The sequence below is a fragment of the Siphateles boraxobius genome, unplaced genomic scaffold (assembly GCF_051911475.1).
Source record: "Siphateles boraxobius isolate OS27281-9 unplaced genomic scaffold, OSU_SipBor_1 325, whole genome shotgun sequence".
NCBI classification, from domain to species: domain Eukaryota; kingdom Metazoa; phylum Chordata; class Actinopteri; order Cypriniformes; family Leuciscidae; genus Siphateles; species Siphateles boraxobius.
The window spans coordinates 47,104-72,303 of NW_027508948.1; the positions used below are offsets into that span (position 1 = coordinate 47,104).

The window sequence follows — 25,200 nt, forward strand, 5'->3', positions numbered from 1 at the left end:
CCTGCATCTGCTCCTCACACTCATCCGCCGAGGGATTCACACGTCTGTTTATCTGACATTTACTCTACAAGCTAATCTGATGGCTTTGCTGGAACGTTCATGCGTTCAGTTTCTCACAGCGTTGCAGAACTCAGACGCACGTGTCACACGAGGATTCGTCTGATCTGTATTTGAAAGCATAAGTCTCAGGATATTCTTAACTAGACCTCTCACAATTATCAATTAATCATCTGATCGCGGTTATTAAATCTCATCACAATTATTTGAGCACTGCAATACAAATTGAATTGCAAAAAAGGGAAATGTAAGCACTTAAAGAAAAGCACAATGTCGTGTCTCTGTTTCCAGTGCGGAAGTGAAGCAGGAGAGTAAAGGATCAAGAATATAAAAACACTAGTAAAGCACATCAATATAGACAAAGATCGCCCTTCATACAAAGTACAGGCTTGTGGATTTAATCAGACTGCATTACATTACATTACATTACATTACGCTACGTTATGTTATGTTATATTATGTTAAATTATGTTACTTTATGTTACATTACGACACATTATATTATGTTATGTTACATTATGTTACGTGCATCATGTTATATGACTTTATGTTACGTTACATAACACGATGTTATGTTATGTTACGTTATATTATATATTTTATTTATTTACTTATTTTCACAGCACGAAAGTAACAAATATGGGACTATTTTATTATACGATTATAAAATAATGTATTAGACTAACACTGTAAGTGACATGAACAAAACATGTTTTATTAATATACGCAATTAATTGTGAGTACAAAATTCATGATCATTACAGGCCTATTTTTAACTTGACACACCGTTTTCAAAACCCTACATTTGTGAATCTAAATCCATCACTCGACTCCACAGGAAAGAAGCGGCTCCCGATTCTAAACGTTTATGGAATGGAGTGCTTTATGGAGAATCGCTACTGTTTCTCAGCACAGCCCTGGAAATCCACTGAAAATCAATATCAGTAACAGGGATAATATTTAACAAACGTTTGATTCTCAGAGGAGCTGCTGCTGAGCTCATTCATCCTCATCTGGCACATTCCCTCAGAATACAGATGTTTCTGACAGACACATAAACGCTGGCATTCTCCTTCCACGACACACACTGCTAAAGCGTAACGAGCGGGTCTGTGAGGGTAAACACACATTGCTAAAGCGTAACATGCAGGTCTTTGAGGGTAAACACACGATGCTGAAGCGTAACGAGCGGGTCTGTGAGGGTAAACACACACTGCTAAAGCGTAACGCGTGGGTCTGTGAGGGTAAACACACACTGCTAAAGCGTAACACGCAGGTCTGTGAGGGTAAACAAACACTGCTAAAGCGTAACGTGCGGGTCTGTGAGGGTAAACACACACTGCTAAAGCGTAACGTGCGGGTCTGTGAGGGTAAACACACACTGCTAAAGCGTAACGTGCGGGTCTGTGAGGGTAAACACACACTGCTAAAGCGTAACACGCAGGTCTGTGAGGGTAAACACACACTGCTAAAGCGTAACGTGCGGGCCTGTGAGGGTAAACACACACTGCTAAAGCGTAACACGCAGGTCTGTGAGGGTAAACACACACTGCTAAAGCGTAACGCTCGGGTCTGTGAGGGTAAACACACACTGCTAAATAGTAACGCGCTGGTCTGTGAGGGTAAACACACTGCTAAAGCGTAACGTGCGGGTCTGTGAGGGTAAACAAAAACTGCTAAAGCGTAACGCGCGGGTCGGTGAGGGTAAACACACACTGCTAAAGCGTAACGTGCGGGTCTGTGAGGGTAAACACACACTGCTAAAGCATAACGCGCGGGTCTGTGAGGGTAAACACACACTGCTAAAGCGTAACGTGCGGGTCTGTGAGGGTAAACACAAACTGCTAAAGCATAACGCGCGGGTCTGTGAGGGTAAACACACACTGCTAAACGTAACGCGCGGGTCTGTGAGGGTAAACACACACTGCTAAAGCGTAACGCGTGGGTCTGTGAGGGTAAACACACGATGCTAAAGCGTAACGTGCGGGTCTGTGAGGGTAAACACACACTGCTAAAGCGTAACGTGCGGGTTTGTGAGGGTAAACACACACTGCTGAAGCGTAACGTGCGGGTCTGTGAGGGTAAACACACTGCTAAAGCGTAACGCGGGGGTCTGTGAGGGTAAACACACACTGCTAAAGCGTAACGCTCGGGTCTGTGAGGGTAAACACACACTGCTAAAGCGTAACACTCGGGTCTGTGAGGGTAAACACACAATGCTAAAGCGTAACGCTCGGGTCTGTGAGGGTAAACACACAATGCTAAAGCGTAACGCTCGGGTCTGTGAGGGTAAACACACACTGCTAAAGCGTAACGTGCGGGTCTGTGAGGGTAAACACACGATGGTAAAGGGTAACGCGCGGGTCTGTTAGGGTAAACACACACTGCTAAAGCGTAACGTGCGGGTCTGTGAGGGTAAACAAACACTGCTAAAGCGTAACGTGCGGGTCTGTGAGGGTAAACAAACACTGCTAAAGCGTAACGTGCGGGTCTGTGAGGGTAAACAAACACTGCTAAAGCGTAACGTGCGGGTCTGTGAGGGTAAACACACACTGCTAAAGCGTAACGTGCGGGTCTGTGAGGGTAAACAAACACTGCTAAAGCGTAACGTGCGGGTCTGTGAGGGTAAACAAACACTGCTAAAGCGTAACACGCAGGTCTGTGAGGGTAAACACACACTGCTAAAGCGTAACGTGCGGGTCTGTGAGGGTAAACACACGATGGTAAAGGGTAACGCGCGGGTCTGTTAGGGTAAACACACACTGCTAAAGCGTAACGTGCGGGTCTGTGAGGGTAAACACACACTGCTAAAGCGTAACGCATGGGTCTGTGAGGGTAAACACACACTGCTAAAGCGTAACGTGCGGGTTTGTGAGGGTAAACACACACTGCTGAAGCGTAACGTGCGGGTCTGTGAGGGTAAACACACTGCTAAAGCGTAACGCGGGGGTCTGTGAGGGTAAACACACACTGCTAAAGCGTAACGCTCGGGTCTGTGAGGGTAAACACACACTGCTAAAGCGTAACACTCGGGTCTGTGAGGGTAAACACACAATGCTAAAGCGTAACGCTCGGGTCTGTGAGGGTAAACACACAATGCTAAAGCGTAACGCTCGGGTCTGTGAGGGTAAACACACACTGCTAAAGCGTAACGTGCGGGTCTGTGAGGGTAAACACACGATGGTAAAGGGTAACGCGCGGGTCTGTTAGGGTAAACACACACTGCTAAAGCGTAACGTGCGGGTCTGTGAGGGTAAACACACACTGCTAAAGCGTAACGTGCGGGTTTGTGAGGGTAAACGCACTGCTAAAGCGCAATGCGTGGGTCTGTGAGGGTAAACACACACTGCTAAAGCGCAATGCGTGGGTCTGTGAGGGTAAACACACACTGCTAAAGCGTAACGCGTGGGTCTGTGAGGGTAAACACACACTGCTAAACCGTAACGCGTGGGTCTGGGAGGGTAAACACACACTGCTAAAGCGCAATGCGTGGGTCTGTGAGGGTAAACACACACTGCTAAAGCGTAACGCGTGGGTCTGTGAGGGTAAACACACACTGCTAAAGCGTAACGCGTGGGTCTGTGAGGGTAAACACACACTGCTAAAGCGCAATGCATGGGTCTGTGAGGGTAAACACACACTGCTAAAGCGCAATGCATGGGTCTGTGAGGGTAAAGACACACTGCTAAAGCGCAATGCGTGGGTCTGTGAGGGTAAACACACACTGCTAAAGCGCAATGCATGGGTCTGTGAGGGTAAACACACACTGCTAAAGCGCAATGCATGGGTCTGTGAGGGTAAACACACACTGCTAAAGCGCAATGCATGGGTCTTTGAGGGTAAACACACACTGCTAAAGCGCAATGCGTGGGTCTGTGAGGGTAAACACACACTGCTAAAGCGTAACGCTCGGGTCTGTGAGGGTAAACACACACTGCTAAAGCGTAACGCTCGGGTCTGTGAGGGTAAACACACACTGCTAAAGCGTAACGTGCGGGTCTGTGAGGGTAAACACACACTGCTAAAGCGTAACGCTCGGGTCTGTGAGGGTAAACACACACTGCTAAAGCGTAACGCTCGGGTCTGTGAGGGTAAACACACACTGCTAAAGCGCAATGCGTGGGTCTGTGAGGGTAAACACACACTGCTAAAGCGTAACGCTCGGGTCTGTGAGGGTAAACACACACTGCTAAAGCGTAACGCTCGGGTCTGTGAGGGTAAACACACACTGCTAAAGCGTAACGCTCGGGTCTGTGAGGGTAAACACACACTGCTAAAGCGTAACGTGCGGGTCTGTGAGGGTAAACACACACTGCTAAAGCGTAACGTGCGGGTCTATGAGGGTAAAAACACACTGCTGAAGCGTAACGTGCGGGTCTGTGAGGGTAAACACACACTGCTAAAGTGTAACGCGTGGGTCTGTGAGGGTAAACACACACTGCTAAAGCGTAACGCTCGGGTCTGTGAGGGTAAACACACAATGCTAAAGCGTAACGCTCGGGTCTGTGAGGGTAAACACACAATGCTAAAGCGTAACGCTCGGGTCTGTGAGGGTAAACACACACTGCTAAAGCGTAACGTGCGGGTCTGTGAGGGTAAACACACGATGGTAAAGGGTAACGCGCGGGTCTGTTAGGGTAAACACACACTGCTAAAGCGTAACGTGCGGGTCTGTGAGGGTAAACAAACACTGCTAAAGCGTAACGTGCGCGTCTGTGAGGGTAAACAAACACTGCTAAAGCGTAACGTGCGGGTCTGTGAGGGTAAACAAACACTGCTAAAGCGTAACGTGCGGGTCTGTGAGGGTAAACACACACTGCTAAAGCGTAACGTGCGGGTCTGTGAGGGTAAACAAACACTGCTAAAGCGTAACGTGCGGGTCTGTGAGGGTAAACAAACACTGCTAAAGCGTAACGTGCGGGTCTGTGAGGGTAAACAAACACTGCTAAAGCGTAACGTGCGGGTCTGTGAGGGTAAACACACACTGCTAAAGCGTAACGTGCGGGTCTGTGAGGGTAAACACACGATGGTAAAGGGTAACGCGCGGGTCTGTTAGGGTAAACACACACTGCTAAAGCGTAACGTGCGGGTCTGTGAGGGTAAACAAACACTGCTAAAGCGTAACGTGCGGGTCTGTGAGGGTAAACAAACACTGCTAAAGCGTAACACGCAGGTCTGTGAGGGTAAACACACACTGCTAAAGCGTAACGTGCGGGTCTGTGAGGGTAAACACACGATGGTAAAGGGTAACGCGCGGGTCTGTTAGGGTAAACACACACTGCTAAAGCGTAACGTGCGGGTCTGTGAGGGTAAACAAACACTGCTAAAGCGTAACGTGCGGGTCTGTGAGGGTAAACAAACACTGCTAAAGCGTAACACGCAGGTCTGTGAGGGTAAACACACACTGCTAAAGCGTAACGTGCGGGTCTGTGAGGGTAAACACACGATGGTAAAGGGTAACGCGCGGGTCTGTTAGGGTAAACACACACTGCTAAAGCGTAACGTGCGGGTCTGTGAGGGTAAACAAACACTGCTAAAGCGTAACGTGCGGGTCTGTGAGGGTAAACACACACTGCTAAAGCGTAACGTGCGGGTCTGTGAGGGTAAACACACGATGGTAAAGGGTAACGCGCGGGTCTGTTAGGGTAAACACACACTGCTAAAGCGTAACGTGCGGGTCTGTGAGGGTAAACAAACACTGCTAAAGCGTAACGTGCGGGTCTGTGAGGGTAAACAAACACTGCTAAAGCGTAACACGCAGGTCTGTGAGGGTAAACACACACTGCTAAAGCGTAACGTGCGGGTCTGTGAGGGTAAACACACGATGGTAAAGGGTAACGCGCGGGTCTGTGAGGGTAAACACACGATGGTAAAGGGTAACGCACGGGTCTGTTAGGGTAAACACACACTGCTAAAGCGTAACGTGCGGGTCTGTGAGGGTAAACACACACTGCTAAAGCGTAACGCGTGGGTCTGTGAGGGTAAACACACGATGCTAAAGCGTAACGTGCGGGTCTGTGAGGGTAAACACACACTGCTAAAGCGTAACGTGCGGGTTTGTGAGGGTAAACACACACTGCTGAAGCGTAACGTGCGGGTCTGTGAGGGTAAACACACTGCTAAAGCGTAACGCGGGGGTCTGTGAGGGTAAACACACACTGCTAAAGCGTAACGCTCGGGTCTGTGAGGGTAAACACACACTGCTAAAGCGTAACACTCGGGTCTGTGAGGGTAAACACACAATGCTAAAGCGTAACGCTCGGGTCTGTGAGGGTAAACACACACTGCTAAAGCGTAACGTGCGGGTCTGTGAGGGTAAACACACGATGGTAAAGGGTAACGCGCGGGTCTGTTAGGGTAAACACACACTGCTAAAGCGTAACGTGCGGGTCTGTGAGGGTAAACACACACTGCTAAAGCGTAACGTGCGGGTTTGTGAGGGTAAACGCACTGCTAAAGCGCAATGCGTGGGTCTGTGAGGGTAAACACACACTGCTAAAGCGCAATGCGTGGGTCTGTGAGAGTAAACACACACTGCTAAAGCGTAACGCGTGGGTCTGTGAGGGTAAACACACACTGCTAAAGCGTAACGCGTGGGTCTGGGAGGGTAAACACACACTGCTAAAGCGCAATGCGTGGGTCTGTGAGGGTAAACACACACTGCTAAAGCGTAACGCGTGGGTCTGTGAGGGTAAACACACACTGCTAAAGCGTAACGCGTGGGTCTGTGAGGGTAAACACACACTGCTAAAGCGCAATGCATGGGTCTGTGAGGGTAAACACACACTGCTAAAGCGCAATGCATGGGTCTGTGAGGGTAAAGACACACTGCTAAAGCGCAATGCGTGGGTCTGTGAGGGTAAACACACACTGCTAAAGCGCAATGCATGGGTCTGTGAGGGTAAACACACACTGCTAAAGCGCAATGCATGGGTCTGTGAGGGTAAACACACACTGCTAAAGCGCAATGCATGGGTCTTTGAGGGTAAAGACACACTGCTAAAGCGCAATGCGTGGGTCTGTGAGGGTAAACACACACTGCTAAAGCGCAATGCGTGGGTCTGTGAGGGTAAACACACACTGCTAAAGCGTAACGCTCGGGTCTGTGAGGGTAAACACACACTGCTAAAGCGTAACGCTCGGGTCTGTGAGGGTAAACACACACTGCTAAAGCGTAACGCTCGGGTCTGTGAGGGTAAACACACACTGCTAAAGCGTAACGCTCGGGTCTGTGAGGGTAAACACACACTGCTAAAGCGTAACGTGCGGGTCTGTGAGGGTAAACACACACTGCTAAAGCGTAACGTGCGGGTCTATGAGGGTAAAAACACACTGCTGAAGCGTAACGTGCGGGTCTGTGAGGGTAAACACACACTGCTAAAGTGTAACGCGTGGGTCTGTGAGGGTAAACACACACTGCTAAAGCGTAACGCGTGGGTCTGTGAGGGTAAACACACACTGCTAAAGCGTAACGTGCGGGTCTGTGAGGGTAAACACACACTGCTAAAGCGTAACGCGTGGGTCTGTGAGGGTAAACACACACTGCTAAAGCGCAATGCGTGGGTCTGTGAGGGTAAACACACACTGCTAAAGTGTAACGCGTGGGTCTGTGAGGGTAAAGACACACTGCTAAAGCGTAACGCGTGGGTCTGTGAGGGTAAACACACACTGCTAAAGCGTAACGTGCGGGTCTGTGAGGGTAAACACACACTGTTAAAGCGTAACGTGCGGGTCTGTGAGGGTAAACACACACTGCTAAAGCGCAATGCGTGGGTCTGTAAGGGTAAACACACACTGCTAAAGTGTAACGCGTGGGTCTGTGAGGGTAAAGACACACTGCTAAAGCGTAACGCGTGGGTCTGTGAGGGTAAACACACACTGCTAAAGCGCAATGCGTGGGTCTGTGAGGGTAAACACACACTGCTAAAGTGTAACGCGTGGGTCTGTGAGGGTAAAGACACACTGCTAAAGCGTAACGCGTGGGTCTGTGAGGGTAAACACACACTGCTAAAGCGTAACGCTCGGGTATGTGAGGGTAAACACACACTGCTAAAGCGTAACGCTCGGGTCTGTGAGGGTAAACACACACTGCTAAAGCGTAACGCGTGGGTCTGTGAGGGTAAACACACACTGCTAAACGTAACGCTCGGGTCTGTGAGGGTAAACACACACTGCTAAAGCGCAATGCGTGGGTCTGTGAGGGTAAACACACACTGCTAAAGCGCAATGTGTGGGTCTGTGAGGGTAAACACACACTGCTAAAGTGTAACGCGTGGGTCTGTGAGGGTAAACACACACTGCTAAAGCGTAACGCTCGGGTATGTGAGGGTAAACACACACTGCTAAAGCGTAACGCTCGGGTCTGTGAGGGTAAACACACACTGCTAAAGCGTAACGCGTGGGTCTGTGAGGGTAAACACACTGCTAAACGTAACGCTCGGGTCTGTGAGGGTAAACACACACTGCTAAAGCGTAACGTGCGGGTCTGTGAGGGTAAACACACACTGCTAAAGCGTAACGCTCGGGTCTGTGAGGGTAAAGACACACTGCTAAAGCGCAATGCGTGGGTCTGTGAGGGTAAACACACACTGCTAAAGCGCAATGTGTGGGTCTGTGAGGGTAAACACACACTGCTAAAGCGCAATGTGTGGGTCTGTGAGGGTAAACACACACTGCTAAAGTGTAACGCGTGGGTCTGTGAGGGTAAACACACACTGCTAAAGCGTAACGCTCGGGTCTGTGAGGGTAAACACACACTGCTAAAGCGTAACGCGTGGGTCTGTGAGGGTAAACACACGATGCTAAAGCTTAACGTGCGGGTCTGTGAGGGTAAACACACACTGCTAAACGTAACGCTCGGGTCTGTGATGGTAAACACACGATGCTAAAGCGTAACATGCTGGTCTGTGAGGGTAAACACACTGCTAAAGCATAACGTGCGGGTCTGTGAGGGTAAACACACTGCTAAAGCATAACGCTCGGGTCTGTGATGGTAAACACACGATGCTAAAGCGTAACGTGCGGGTCTGTGAGGGTAAACACACACTGCTAAACGTAACGCTCGGGTCTGTGATGGTAAACACACGATGCTAAAGCTTAACGTGCGGGTCTGTGAGGGTAAACACACACTGCTAAACGTAACGCTCGGGTCTGTGATGGTAAACACACGATGCTAAAGCGTAACGTGCTGGTCTGTGAGGGTAAACACACTGCTAAAGCATAACGTGCGGGTCTGTGAGGGTAAACACACTGCTAAAGCATAACGCTCGGGTCTGTGATGGTAAACACACGATGCTAAAGCGTAACGTGCGGGTCTGTGAGGGTAAACACACACTGCTAAAGCGTAACGTGCGGGTCTGTGAGGGTAAACACACACTGCTAAAGCGTAACGCTCGGGTCTATGAGGGTAAACCCACACTGCTAAAGCGTAACGTGCGGGTCTGTGAGGGTAAACACACACTGCTAAAGCGTAACGCGTGGGTCTGTGAGGGTAAACACACACTGCTAAACGTAACGCTCGGGTCTGTGAGGGTAAACACACACTGCTAAAGCGTAACGCGTGGGTCTGTGAGGGTAAACACACTGCTAAAGCGTAACGTGCGGGTCTGTGAGGGTAAACACACACTGCTAAAGCGTAACGCGTGGGTCTGTGAGGGTAAACACACACTAAACACACACTGTTTGTGAGGGTGAAGCGGCTCGTATCGTTCTCATGGTCCCCAGCGCTGTAATCACTTCTGCCATCTGGAGCTCGCAAGGAAAGCGCTGGGCGGAGGTTTAATGCGCTCGAGTGAATGATGCTAATCACGCCTGTAAATCTGGGCTAGGGGCCTCCTGCTAAACAGATGAAGCTGAAGAGATCTTGCGTTCATTAGATGCTGTTGCCCCAGAGCATCGCTTGCACCTTTTCACTTTATTCTCATATTTTTCCTCTCTTCTTGATCACATTATGTCTCTGGAGTCAAACGTGTTTATCCAATCAGCACTGATTACCTCTGCTGTTAATAAAGCCTATTAGAGGCGCTTTTTGATTAGCCAATCAAACGCAGCACGCCGCCTTCGAATGCTGTTTCGCTTCTACGCAGAGACGAGCTCGAGATGCACAGGTTCTTCCTGTTGAACACGACACTCAAAACAAGCATCAAACAAGCGTTTTCACTGCAAAGACACTGATAAACACATGGAGATTCAGGCAGGTCAGGTGACTGAACTGTGAGGGCAAAGGTCAACCTTCACACAGCATATCCAGCAGAGACAAGCTCTTCTCTGAAAGCTGCTCTGATTCAGAACTGGGATCTTCCTTCTATCTCCAGATAATTATATTCCTGATGAATAATTCAGCCCTCAGTCATCTTCAAATACATGCAAAACACTGCAAATCATCTGCCAGCTCACACATGCATATTAATGAGTGGGCGTGGCTTTTCGGTTCTCATCAGGTTCTCCTGCAGAAACATGAATGTGTTCCAGCACACGGATCTCTCTGTAAATGCTCAGTGTTTAACAGAAATCATTATAGCAGACAGACGGAAAGCGGATGCTCTTTCCTTTCCTTTGAAATGGCGTCAATAAATTAATGCCGGAGAGGCCGACGAATCGTATAAATAATTAAAACGTCCTGGTTAAAAGATTACAGTGAGAGCAAGTGGACTCTTATCAAATAAACACACAGAGAACCGCTGGACTCGACCGCCTTTGATGCTGAAATCAGATTATTGAATTAATCAGCAGGGAGATCCGGTCCGTATTGAGCCATGAAGATTTCTCTCTCTCTGTCTCTATCTGTCTGTCTCTGTCTGTTTCTGTCTGTCTCTGTCTGTCTCTGTCTGTCTGTCTCTGTCTGTCTCTGTCTGTCTGTCTGTCTGTCTCTGTCTGTCTGTCTCTGTCTGTCTGTCTCTGTCTGTCTGTCTCTGTCTGTCTGTCTCTGTCTGTCTGTCTCTGTCTGTCTCTGTCTGTCTCTGTCTGTCTCTGTCTGTCTGTCTCTGTCTGTCTCTGTCTGTCTCTGTCTGTCTCTGTCTGTCTGTCTCTGTCTGTCTCTGTCTGTCTCTGTCTGTCTCTGTCTGTCTGTCTCTGTCTGTCTCTGTCTGTCTCTGTCTGTCTCTGTCTGTCTGTCTCTGTCTGTCTCTGTCTGTCTCTGTCTGTCTCTGTCTGTCTGTCTCTGTCTGTCTCTGTCTGTCTCTGTCTGTCTGTCTCTGTCTGTCTGTGTCTGTCTGTGTCTGTCTCTGTCTGTCTGTCTCTCTCTCTCTCTCTCTCTCTCTCTCTCTCTCTCTCTCTCTCTCTCGAATCTAAACAGATTAACACTCCACTAACACACACAAAGAGTGGGCTCTTTGATACCAATCTTTCATTTGAAAGTCACGTGTCTAGCATTATAGTCCTTCACGTCTATTGCGATCTCAAAACTCCGGCCAGTTGATAATACCTAGAATATATAAATCGGCTGCTTGCGGTAGATCCTTTTCCTATTTAGCACCAAAACTTTGGAACAATCTTCCTAACATTGTCCGGGAAGCAGACACAGTCTGTCAGTTCAAAGCTAGACTAAAAACACATCTCTTTGACCTAGCATTCACATAACACTCTATAGACTTCTATAATTCAATATTAGGCTGCATAGATTAGGTCAGCCGGAACTGGGAACACTTCCCTCAAATCCTGATGTACTCGTTACATCATAAGAAGAATGGCATCTACGCTAATTTTAGTGTCTTTGTTTATCCCGAGGTTTTCCCGCAGCCTGCCGGATCCAGGCCGTTTCCAGATCTGACGAAGGACTTTCGCCTGGACCCGATGACAATGCAGTGCTGAAGTGCCAACTAGCCTCTCCCTATGGAGGATCCCTATACCACTCTACAGATAAAGCGTTGTGGAATTAAATCTTAATGCGCATGTGAACGCCATCAGCGTCTATCACAGGTTCACGTTTAATGTGTCCCTGAGCAAGACACTTAACCCCTAGTTGTTCCAGAGGCGTGCGACCTCTGACATACATAGCAATTGTAAGTCACTTTGGAGAAATATCCAGGCCATTTCCAGATCTGACGAAGGACTTTCGCCCTGGACCCGGTGACAATGCAGTGCTGAAGTGCCAACTAGCCTCTCCCTATGGAGGATCCCTATACCACTCTACAGATAAAGCGTTGTGGAATTTTTTGGTTTGCGTGCCTACCCAAAGTGATAAGATAAAATAAAATTCTGCATCAAAATTTATAGACAAGACAAGTAGTTTGTTTAGGCATGGTTTGTAAGGAATTACAAACCTGCGCACATATATTCAAACGCACATAACTATAGAATCAATTCTTAATGCGCATGTGAACGCCATCAGCGTCTATCACAGGTTCACGTTTAAAGTCTGTTTAGAGAGAACGGTGTCGTCTTAGCGGCCCCTAATTTAATAACAAATGATCATTTAGACGGAAGTGAATCAATCAAAACTAACTTTATCTGGAAAAAACATTTTTCAAGACTCACTATAAAACCAAACCAATCTCTGTTACCTTAAATTATATGTTTATCTCTGTAAAGCTGCTTTGAAACAATCTACATTGTTAAAAGCGCTATATAAATGAGGATGACTTGACTAGTATCTGTTAAACTGCATTTTTCCATCTTAAAAATATATATAAATTACGTCATATGCTCTCAATGACAAATGCAGAACAGTTAGTTCATGTGTTCATGACAGCAAGGCTAGATTATTGTAATGCTCTACTGGGTGGTTGCCCTGCACGCTTAATAAACAAACTACAGCTAGTTCAAAACGCAGCCGCTAGAGTTCTTACCAGAACCAGGAAGTACGACCATATTAGCCCGGTTGTGTCAACACTGCATTGGCTCACTATTAAACATCGTTTACATTTTAAAATATTGCTGATTACTCACAAAGCACTAAATGGTTTAGCTCCGCAGTACTTGAGCGAGCTCTTAACGCATTATAGTCCTTCACGTCTATTGCGATCTCAAAGTTCGGGCCAGTTGATAATACCTAGAATATCTAAATCGACTGCTGGCGGTAGATCCTTTTCCTATTTAGCACCAAAACTTTGGAACAATCTTTCTAACATTGTCCGGGAAGCAGACACAGTCTGTCAGTTCAAATCTAGATTAAAAACACATCTCTTTGACCTGCCATACACATAGGAAATTATACATTCCTATTATTCAAATCAGTTAAATGATTATTAGGCTGCATAAATTAGATCAGCCGGAACCGGGAACACTTCCGATAACACCTGATGTACTCGCTACATCATAAGAAGAATGGCGTCTATGCTAATGTTAGTATTTCTGTTTATTCCGAGGTAAACTGTAATCGGCCGGACCCGGGCCGTATCCAGATCAGATGGAGGACCTGCGCCTAGACACACTCACACATACACACACACACGTTTGTTTTGCTATACCTGTGAGGACATTCCATAGGCGTAATGGTTTTTATCCTGGACAAACTGTATTTTCTATCCCCCTATCTTCTCACACACACACACACACACACACACACACACACACACACACACACACAGGGATGTTAAATGGCTGCCTCTCGTTCTCTATGTGACGGCGATCGGCCACTTTAGTGTCTGTTATTAAAAGCTCTTTTGCTTCCCGTCAGTCTCCCGCGTCTGTAATGGAGGTATTTTCTCCCACTTGGTTTTGTGTTGTGAATAAAAGCATCATGCAGTGAATAATACCTGAACACACAAAAGCCAGAGAAACAGACGTGATTGACTGTCATTAAGTCTGAGAGAATCGTTTATAATTTCAGCGTGTATTAAAATCACAGTTTGACAGAGAAGACGCACGTCCCGCTGAGAGAGTTCGACTGAATCACAGCGTCTCTGCAAGGACAGTAAATCTCAATGTTTGGATTTTACATCATTGAGAAAACAGAAGCATGAAGCATCCACTGGTTTAAATGTGCTTTATTTCAGCAAAGAAACCAAATCCGTCTCCTGAAGGATCCTGTATCTTATTCACACCTGATATGTGAGAACTTAAATCAAGTCGCTGTCAATCATCTTAGCACATGCTTCCTTTCTATGCAAATTAGGCTGCTTTGAAATTAATTTCACAAAAGTCAGCATAACTGACTTGGAAAATAAACTAATTCCTATCAAACATCTACAGTTTCTCATGGTCAACAGGACATCCTGCTTACAAAAACAAGTGCTGCCCTTGAGCTGTCAATCACTGTGACATCACTCACAGGAGGTCACTGATCCCGCCCCCTCCATCCTGAGCTGTCAATCACTGTGACTTCACTCACAGGAAGTTACTGATCCCGCCCCCTCCATCCTGAGCTGTCAATCACTGTGACATCATTCACAGGAAGCTACTGATCCCGCCCCCTCCATCCTGAGCTGTCAATCACTGTGACATCACTCACAGGAAGTTACTGATCCTGCCCCCTCTATCCTGAGCTGTCAATCACTGTGACATCACTAACAGGAAGTTACTGATCCCGCCCCCTCCATCCTGAGCTGTCAATCACTGTGACATCACTCACAGGAAGTTACTGATCCCGCCCCCTCCATCCTGAGCTGTCAATCACTGTGACATCACTCAATGGAAGTTATTGATCCCGCCCCCTCAATCCTGAGCTGTCAATCACTGTGACATCACTAACAGGAAGTTACTGTTCCCACCTTGTCCATCCTGAGCTGTCAATCACTCTGACATCACTCACAGCTACTGTTATGCCATAAATTAATACATGATTAACTGACTGTATTTTTCTATGTACATTTCCGAAATGCACTTTCTGTAAAGCTGCTTTGAGACAATGTGTATTGTGAAAAGCGCTATACAAATAAATTTGAATTGAATTGAATTGAATTGATGTCACTGGAAGTCACTGATCCTGCCCCCTCCAACCACAGCTGTCAATCACTGTGACATCACTTACAGAGGTTACTGATCCCGCACTCCACAGCTGTCAATCACTGTGACATCACTCACAGGAGGGCACTGATCCCACCCCCTCCAACCACAGCTGTCAATCACTGTGACATCACTCACAGGAGGTCACTGATCCCACCCCCTCCAACCACAGCTGTCAATCACTGTGACATCATTCACAGGAGGTCACTGATCCCGCCCCTCCAACCACAGCTGTCAATCACTGTGACATCACTCACAGGAGGTCACTGATCCCACCCCCTCCAACCACAGCTGTCAATCACTGTGACATCACTCACATGAGGTCACTGATCCCACCCCCTCCATCCACAGCTGTCAATCACTGTGACATCACTCACAGGAGGTCACTGATCCCGCCCCTCCAACCACAGCTGTCAATCACTGTGACATCACTTACATAGGTTACTGATCCCGCCCTCCACAGCTGTCAATCACTGTGACATCACTCACAGGAGGTCACTGATCCCGCCCCCTCAAACCACAGCTGTCAATAACTGTGACATCACTCACAGGAGGTCACTGATCCCACCCTCCACAGCTGTCAATCACTGTGACATCACTCACAGGAGGTCACGGAATCCGCCCCCTCCAACCACCTCTGTCAATCACTGTGACATCACTTACAGAGGTTACTGATCCCGCCCTCCACAGCTGTCAATCACTGTGACATCACTCACAGGAGGTCACTGATCCCGCCCCCTCCAACCACAGCTGTCAATCACTGTGACATCACTCACAGGAGGTCACTGATCCCGCCCTCCACAGCTGTCAATCACTGTGACATCACTCACAGGAGGTCACTGATCCCGCCCCCTCCAACCACAGCTGTCAATCACTGTGACATCACTCACAGGAGGTCACTGATCCCACTCTCCACAGCTGTCAATCACTGTGACATCACTCACAGGAGGTCACTGATCCCACTCTCCACAGCTGTCAATCACTGTAACATCACTCACAGGAGGTCCCTGATCCCACTCTCCACAGCTGTCAATCACTGTGACATCACTCACAGGAGGTCACTGATCCCACTCTCCACAGCTGTCAATCACTGTGACATCACTCACAGGAGGTCACTGATCCCACTCTCCACAGCTGTCAATCACTGTGACATCACTCACAGGAGGTCACTGATCCCACTCTCCACAGCTGTCAATCACTGTGACATCACTCACAGGAGGTCACTGATCCCACTCTCCACAGCTGTCAATCACTGTGACATCACTCACAGGAGGTCCCTGATCCCACTCTCCACAGCTGTCAATCACTGTGACATAACTTACAGGAGGTCACTGATCCCGCCCTCCACAGCTGTCAATCAAACGGACACCTTCACCGGCCTCTGCAGTGGAGCAGTTCGCAAATCTGCTAATCAATGTGATTCATTATCATTTGTATATTTGATATACAAACATACACACACTTATACAGTGCGAGATATATGTTGCACATGGTACGAAATATAAATATACCTTATTCCAATGAAATTACCCGAGATGCCTAGAAGAACACAGGCAAACCATATACTGTTACAATTCTGTGTTTATTGTCTTCATGTTTCATTGATCCAATGTTTTATTACAGCAATAGCTGGATGAATTTCTTTATTTAAGGAACGTCATAAGTTTGATGACGTCTATGAGTCTGAGTTGTGGACTTTCTGCACGAGTATGAATGAAACACACATTACATGTGTACTTTATATTAGTTAGATCAGTTATTTTTGCTATTTTGTTAAAACCATAGGAAAATGTACTTTAGGCTGATGATTTTTGGAAATCACCTGCAACAGAACGTTTTGCCAAAGGAAAGCAGAATAAATATGTTTGAAAAAATGTCTTTACCTTACTGGAATCAAAACTGGGAATCAATAAATATCAGAATCTGTATCACTAAAATTAAAACGATACCAAACTGTATGCTGTGATGATATTTGTATTCTTTCCTCATCTCTCTCGCTCTTATTTTTCTTGCTCTTGTTGATGAAGACACACACACACACACAGGTTAGACGCTGTGCTGTAACGGCTCTGTTCTTCATTAGCTCTCTGCTTTCATGCGTTCAGAAGCTTTAATTGCAGGAGTGAGAGACGCAGGTGAAGGAAGATGAACTGAAGAACAGGGCGAGTGAACAAGTGTCTTCATTAAACCAGCAGAGACCTGGACTTCACATTCAGCCAATGAAAGCAAAGGTCAAGCGTGTGTTGGAGGTCGTGTGTGTGTGAGCGCTCGAGGGAGAAACACACACTTTACCTTCAGGAGAGACACAAGGCACAGGTCTAATAAAGCATGATGAAGAACTGGACTGTGTCAGACTCAAACTACAGCTGCTTCTGACACACACACACAAAAACACACACACACACACACACACACACACACAGACACAGACACACACACACACACACACACACACATCACGTTGATGAAGAATTGGACTGTGTGTCAGACTCAAACTACAACTGCTTCTAGAACACACACACACACACACACACACACACACACACATACATAGAACAAATAGAACAGAATTAATAGTTTTGATCCTGAAAGATGATGTGCAGATGGGTTAGAGATAATAATGGATATGAATATGGATCTCTAAGCCATCAGAAAGATGAGGAATTATGATTATGGATGTGTGTGTATCAGTTGATCTTGGATTTGTTCTAGCAAGTGTGTCGTAGAAATGTCTGATTCTACAACCTCCAGCAAACCGTTTAATTAAATCAAACAATTACTCTACCACAGAACAAATTAAATTACTTTTCTTCAACTAAATTTAATGGACTGTAAACATTCAGTTGATGTATAAGATGAAAACAGGTGTAATTATGTGAAATGTGGAGAATTGATGGATATATTACAGCTCGTTTTGATTTACCCTAAAGCCAACAGATGTCTGTGTGCAAACACACAACACACTAACTGTGAGATCTGGACAGACAAGTGACCGTGTGTGTGTGTGTGTGTGTGTGTGTGTGTGTGTGTGTGTGTGTGTGTGTGTGTGTGTGTGTGTGTGTGTGTGTGTGTGTGTGTGTGTGTGTGTGTGTGTGTGTGTGCGTGTGTGTCTGTGTTTGACTTCACAACTACATAAGAAAAAAACTCTTTGCTGTCTCTGTTTCCTTGGTAACCTCAGGTCTACTGAGGAGACTTATCATTTTATCTGTATGAATTAAACTTCAAAAGGACAGAGACAGAAAAACAGAAAGGGAGAGTGAGACAGACAGAGAAGAGAATGCGACAGACAGAGTGAGTGAGACAGACAGACAGAGTGAGTGAGACAGACAGACAGAGAGAGTGAGACAGAGAGAGTGAGACAGACAGACAGAGAGAGTGAGACAGAGAGAGTGAGACAGAGAGAGTGAGACAGAGAGTGAGACATAGAGAGTGAGACAGACAGACAGAGAGAGTGAGACAGAGAGAGTGAGACAGACAGACAGAGAGAGTGAGACAGAGAGAGTGAGACAGACAGACAGACAGAGCGAGTGAGACAGACAGACAGAGAGAGTGAGACAGACAGACAGAGAGAGTGAGACAGACAGACAGAGAGAGTGAGACAGAGAGAGTGAGACAGACAGACAGAGCGAGTGAGACAGACAGACAGAGAGAGTGAGACAGACAGACAGACAGACAGAGAGTGAGACAGAGAGAGTGAGACAGACAGACAGAGTGAGTGAGACAGACAGACAGAGAGAGTGAAACAGACAGACAGAGAGAGTGAGACAGACAGATAGAGAGAGTGAGACAGACAGATAGAGAGAGTGAGACAGAGAGAGTGAGACAGACAGACAGAGAGAGTGAGACAGACAGACAGAACGAGTGAGACAGACAGACAGAGCGAGTGAGACAGACAGAGTGAGACAGACAGACAGACAGAGAGTGAGACAGAGAGAGTGAGACAGACAGACAGAGCGAGTGAGACAGACAGACAGAGAGAGTGAGACAGACAGACAGACAGAGAGAGTGAGACAGACAGACAGAGAGTGAGACAGAGAGAGTGAGACAGACAGACAGAGCGAGTGAGACAGACAGACAGAGCGAGTGAGACAGACAGACAGAGCGAGTGAGACAGACAGAGTGAGACAGACAGACAGACAGACAGAGAGTGAGACATAGAGAGTGAGACAGACAGACAGAGCGACTGAGACAGACAGACAGAGATAGTGAGACAGAGAGAGTGAGACAGACAGACAGAGAGAGTGAGACAGAGAGAGTGAGACAGACAGACAGAGCGAGTGAGACAGACAGACAGACAGAGCGAGTGAGACAGACAGACAGAGAGAGTGAGAGACAGACAGACAGAGAGAGTGAGACAGACAGACAGAGAGAGTGAGAGAGACAGACAGAAAGAGCGAGTGAGACAGACAGAGAGAGTGAGAGAGACAGACAGAGAGAGTGAGAGAGACAGACAGAAAGAGCGAGTGAGACAGGACTGCTGCTGAAGCTCGACAGTATTGTACATCTACATCAATAAATGGAAGTTCAGACCCAGAGAATCAAACTCAGAACCCTACAACCATCCCAGATCTCAAAGAACACAAAGCATGTTCACGGGGAACTAACGTTCCCTGAGATAACGGGAACGAGTATTGCGTCTTTGGTAGACGCTATGGGGAAAACTCCATTTTCTCTATTTTATTAAAGCCTATTATTCAATAATAATAGCCATAACAGTGCAGAGATGCACGCAAGCTATTGGCGCTGCACGAACCTATGGCGAAGTGGCGTGTCTGCGCGAGCCAATCGGGGCGCCTCCCACCAAACTGAGCGCAGAGCCCGCCGAAAGGGCCAATAAAAACAGCTCATTTCGCCATAGGATTTCAGGTTAATTCGACTGAAGCGACGAATGGCAAGTCATGTGCGTCATAACAGGCGCGTGTGAGATCCACGTCACTCTGTCAGCAGCGGCTGCTCTTAAAGGGACAGTACACAGTACTGTATTGATCTCTGTCGTTAAATTTAATCAAAGAACAAAGGGAACAGAGAAAACACTCACTTCTCTTGACTAAAGAACTTTTGTCACTTTAATAAGGATTAGTCTATATATAATTTGAAATTTATGCAGCACATACTGTTTGCTTTATTCAATTTCTGTATATGCCCTACCAGTTAGACAGGAAGTTGTTATATTTTTTGAAGCCTAATAAATGTTTTAAAACATATGATAGCTTTCAATTGTAATGACGGAATCACTGTAATGTTGGATGGCTATAATTAATGTTCAAAATTGTGGGTGGGCATTTTTTTCCAGACATCAATGGCTTGAGTTGAGAAATACACATTTCAGCATTATCACTAATCTGTGTGTGCATTTTCCTTGAGAACCAAGCAAGTTGACTCATGAAACCAATTGTTTATTATATCGTGGCCAAAGCCAGTTAAAGTACTTAAGCTACCCAACTGCTAGTACTTGTTAGAAGAAGCAGTAGAACAACAGGAGAGAACATCAGTCTGTGAGTGTTTAGTTTTCTCATTAGATTTTAGCGCGGCTCTTCATTACTGTGTTTACCCTGGTAAAACGCGCGCTGACCTGGCGTTTGTTTGTTTGTCTCGTGACTGTTGAGTTTCGCTTGGCGTGGCCTGCTGTATTCATTATCGGGGTATTAGGCGTGTATATAACTGGTTAGTGCGACTCTTAAATTCTTGTTGTTTATTTTATTTATTGTTGTTTCCTTTCTCTTCTGCACAACTTTTCATCTGATCTTTCAGTTTGTGAGCTCCTTTACACTGTGTTTTCAAATCCCTACTATTACTAGCATACGTAAATCAAATGTCACACATCAGAGGCAGTACAATCCGAACAATCTGCGTACCTTTCCGGTGTCTTCTAATACTTTATTCTCTTTTCCTATTGGTCTCTGGAACTGTCACTCTGCTGTAAACAAAGCTGATTTAATTACATCTTTTTCAAGTCATTCAGGTCTCAGCCTATAGGCCCTGACTGAGACCTGGATCAGACCAGAGGACACTGTCACACCTGCTGCTCTCTCCACTAACTTCACTTTCTCACACACCCCTCGTCTGACCGGAAGGGGTGGAGGTACTGGTCTACTCATCTCAAATGACTGGAAATTTGATCATTTACCACCTCTGTGTGACAACAGCTCATTTGAATCACATTCAATTACCATCACTAGTCCTATTAAAATCCATTTTGTAGTTGTATATCGTCCCCCAGGTCAACTTGGCAGTTTCTTGGAGGAACTTGATGTGCTACTTTCATCCTTCCCTGAAGATGGTACACCTCTCGTAATTCTTGGAGACTTCAACATCCACCTAGAAAAACCTCAGGCTGCCGATTTCCACACCCTTCTTGCCTCATTCAACCTCAAACGGGTATCTACTGTGGCTACTCACAAATCAGGTAACCAACTGGACCTTATCTACATGCACTACTGCTCCACTGAACATACACGCGTCACTCCGCTGCACACCTCAGATCACTTCCTCCTCACTCTCAACCTGCCTCAGAACACAACACACAATCCTCCAAAGGTCACCTTTCAGCAGAACCTACACTCACTTTCACCCTCTCACCTATCCTCTTTGGTTTCATCCACACTTCCTCCACCTGATCAGCTCTCAACACTAGATACTAACAGTGTAACTGATACTCTTTTCTCCACTTTAAAATCCTGCTTGGACAACTTCTGCCCCCTTTCCTCCAGGCCAGCCCGCACCACTCCCTCTGCCCCCTGGTTATCTGATATTCTCCGCGAACATCGTACTAAACTCAGGGTTGCAGAGAGGAAGTTGCGCAAATCGAAAGATCCTACAGACCTGGGTCTTTATCAATCCCTCCTCTCTTCCTTCTCTGCTAATATCTCTACTGCTAAAATTACTTACTATCACAACAAAATTATCAATTCTTCTGACTCTCGCATGTTTCTCAAAACCTTCTCCTCTCTCAAAAACCTTCTCCTCTCTTCTCAACCCTCCGCCTTTATCAACCCTAACTGCTGATGACTTTGCCACATTCTTCATGGATAAAACAACAACCATCAGCGGCCATTTTACCAAACCACAAACTGACACACACTTTTTACCAGCAAATGCACACATTCTACGCTCCTTCTCTCTACTTTCAGAGGCAGAAGTCTCTAAACTCCTCTTTTCCAATCACTCTACCACCTGTCCGCTTGATCCTATACCCACTAATCTACTTTAAGCCATTTCTTCCTCAGTTGTACCCGCACTCACACACATCATAAACACCTCTCTTCACACTGGTACCTTTCCCACAGCTTTTAAACAATCTCAGGTAACCCCAATGCATCATAAACCCACTCTAAATCCAGCACATCTGGAAAATTACAGACCGGTATCCCTTCTTCCATTCGTCATGAAAACACTTGAACGAGTTGTTTTCAACCAGATCTCATTCTTTCTTACACAGAACAACCTCTTGGACAACAATCAGTCTGGTTTCAAAAGCGGACACTCAACTGAGACTGCCCTGCTCTCAGTTATTGAAGTTCTGAGACTCAAGAACAGCTTCCAAATCCTCAGTCCACATCCTGCTGGATCTGCTACCTTTGACACAGTTAACCACCAGATCCTCCTGTCAATCCTAAAGACGAAGGGCATCTCGGGAACCGCACTCCAATGGTTCAAGTCTTCCCTCTCAGCAGGTCCTTTAGGGTGTCGTGGAGAGGTGAGGCATCTAAGACCCAACATCTAGCTACTGGGGTGCCTCAGGGCTCAGTGCTGGGACCACTCCTTTTCTCCATCTACATGACATCACAAGGATCTGTGATTCAGAAACATGGCTTTTCCTATCACTGCTACACTGATGACACCCAACTCTACCTCTCTTTCCAGCCTGACGATCCGACGGGAGCTGCTCGTATCTCAGCTTGCCTGACAAACATTTCTGGCTGGATGAAGGACCATCACCTTCAACTCAACCTTGCGAAGTCAGAGCTACTTGTGGTCCCGGCCAACCCAACACTTCATCACAACTTCTCCATTCAGCTAGGCTCATCATCCAATACTCCATCAAGGTCAGCCAGGAACCTTGGGGTTGTAATTGATGATCAACTGAACTTCACAGACCACATTGCTAGAACTGCCCGGTCGTGTAGATTTGCCTTGCACAACATTAGGAGGATCAGGCCCTTCCTATCAGAGCTACACAACTCCTTGTCCAAGCGTTTGTTCTATCCAGACTGGACTATTGTAATGCTCTCCTGGCTGGTCTTCCAACATCAGTCAAACCTCTGCAACTGATCCAGATTCTGCAGCCAGAGTGGTCTTTAATGAGCCGAAGAGACTCACGTCACTCCTCTCCTCATAAACCTGCACTGTTTGCCAGTTGCCACTCGCATTAAATTCAAGTCACTGATGTTTGCCTACAGAGCAACCACTGGCACTGCTCCCTCTTACCTAAACGCATTACTCCAGACTTATGTGCCATCCAGAAACTTGCGCTCTACAAGCAAATGTCGTCTTGTGGTGCATCATCTCAAAGAGGCACACAATCTCTTTCTCGGACCTTTACCATGACTGTTCCCTGCTGGTGGAATGATCTGCCCAACTTATTTTCCCCAAATCGTGCAGCCCTAGAGTAAATACCAATCTTTCATTTGAAAGTCACGTGTCTAGTGTCTGTAAAACCGCATTTTTCCATCTTAAAAATATATCTAAATTACGTCATATGCTCTCATTGACATGTGCGGTAGAGGTCTTCACAGTGCACCCGAGACCCGTCGACCCAGGATCAGCCGGGTCCGGGTCGGGTCCGAATCTATTACTTCGGGTCCCGGGTCTGTTTAACATGTGTAATACATTGATAATATTCAAATCAGCAAGAAATTCTGAGGTGAACTGTCACATAAATGTTTTCTATGATGCTCAAATTGCGTTAAAAAACATTTTAGGTTGATCCATCCAGCTAGCGTGCATGTGTAGTCTCAAGCGCGTGTCATGTTTCTATGGCAACCAGAGCTTCCGCCAAACCGCGCTTTACATTTTCTCCCATTTTTATAATAATATAAATGAACCGTCTTGTTTAATCTTAAAGTTTTGGTGGTCAGATTCAGACTCAATGCAGAGCACAGATATGATAGCAAATTAATAACGTCAGCGGCCATGGCACTGAACGAGCAATCGTTATTATAGTTCAAAAGGGCAAACAGTTAAAGTTATTATGCGAGTTAACTCGAGTGAGAATGTACATGTGCAAAGTTGCATTTGTCATCCATCACTGTGACATCAAATGGACTTTTAAAGCTGAAATAATGAGTGGATTAAGCTTGGAATAACGAGAGAAATAACATGGATAGAACTTTCTTGTCGGGGATTGTAATGCATCACAGTCAGTCAGGTAACGTTACAAGGAAGTGAGACGACGGCTACTAAAATTAGGTAAGACAAAAAGTTTTTTTTTTTCGCAACTTGTGTGAAATAATATGTGACAATCGGGTCCAGTCGGGTTTGTGTCTTCCCGCCGGGTTCGGGTCCAGTTTTCAAATAATAGACGGGTCCAGCTCGGGTCCGGGCAGTACATTTATGGCATTTCTCGGATCTGCACGGGTCCGGGTCCAAGTTTTGAAATAATAGACGGGTCCGGGTCGGTTCGGTGTAGCAAATTACGGGTCTCTTCCGGTTCGGGCATGAATTTTTGGAACCGTGAAGACCTCTAATAAGCGGAACAACTAGTTCATGCGTTCATGACAGCAAGGCTAGATTATTGTAATGCTCTACTGGGTGGTTGCCCTGCACGCTTAATAAACAAACTACAGCTGGTCCAAAACGCAGCCGCTAGAGTTCTTACCAGAACCAGGAAGTACGACCATATTAGCCCGGTTCTGTCAACACTGCATTGGCTCCCTATTAAACATCGTATACATTTTGAAATATTGCTGATTACTTACAAAGCACTAAATGGTTTAGCTCCCCAGTACTTGAGCGAGCTCTTAACGCATTATAGTCCTTCACGTCTATTGCGATCTCAAAGTTCTGGCCAGTTGATAATACCTAGAATATCAAAATCAACTGCTGGCGGTAGATCCTTTTCCTATTTAGCACCAAAACTCCGGAACAATCTTCCTAACATTGTCCGGGAAGCAGACACAGTCTGTCAGTTCAAAGCTAGACTAAAAACACATCTCTTTGACCTAGCATTCACATAACACTCTATAGACTTCTATAATTCAATATTAGGCTGCTTAGATTAGGTCAGCCGGAACTGGGAACACTTCCCTCATATCCTGATGT

At 46.4% G+C, this 25,200-nt stretch overlaps 2 pseudogenes across 1 annotated transcript in view; one reads left to right on the plus strand and one right to left on the minus strand.

The window, feature by feature from the left end:
• Positions 1 to 25,200, minus strand: part of LOC143701400 (neurexin-2 pseudogene) — a 66,834-nt pseudogene that overhangs the window by 16,366 nt on the left and 25,268 nt on the right. The gene's annotated exons all lie outside the window — the stretch shown is intronic.
• LOC143701401 (uncharacterized) lies at positions 1,202 to 23,552 on the plus strand (annotated as a pseudogene).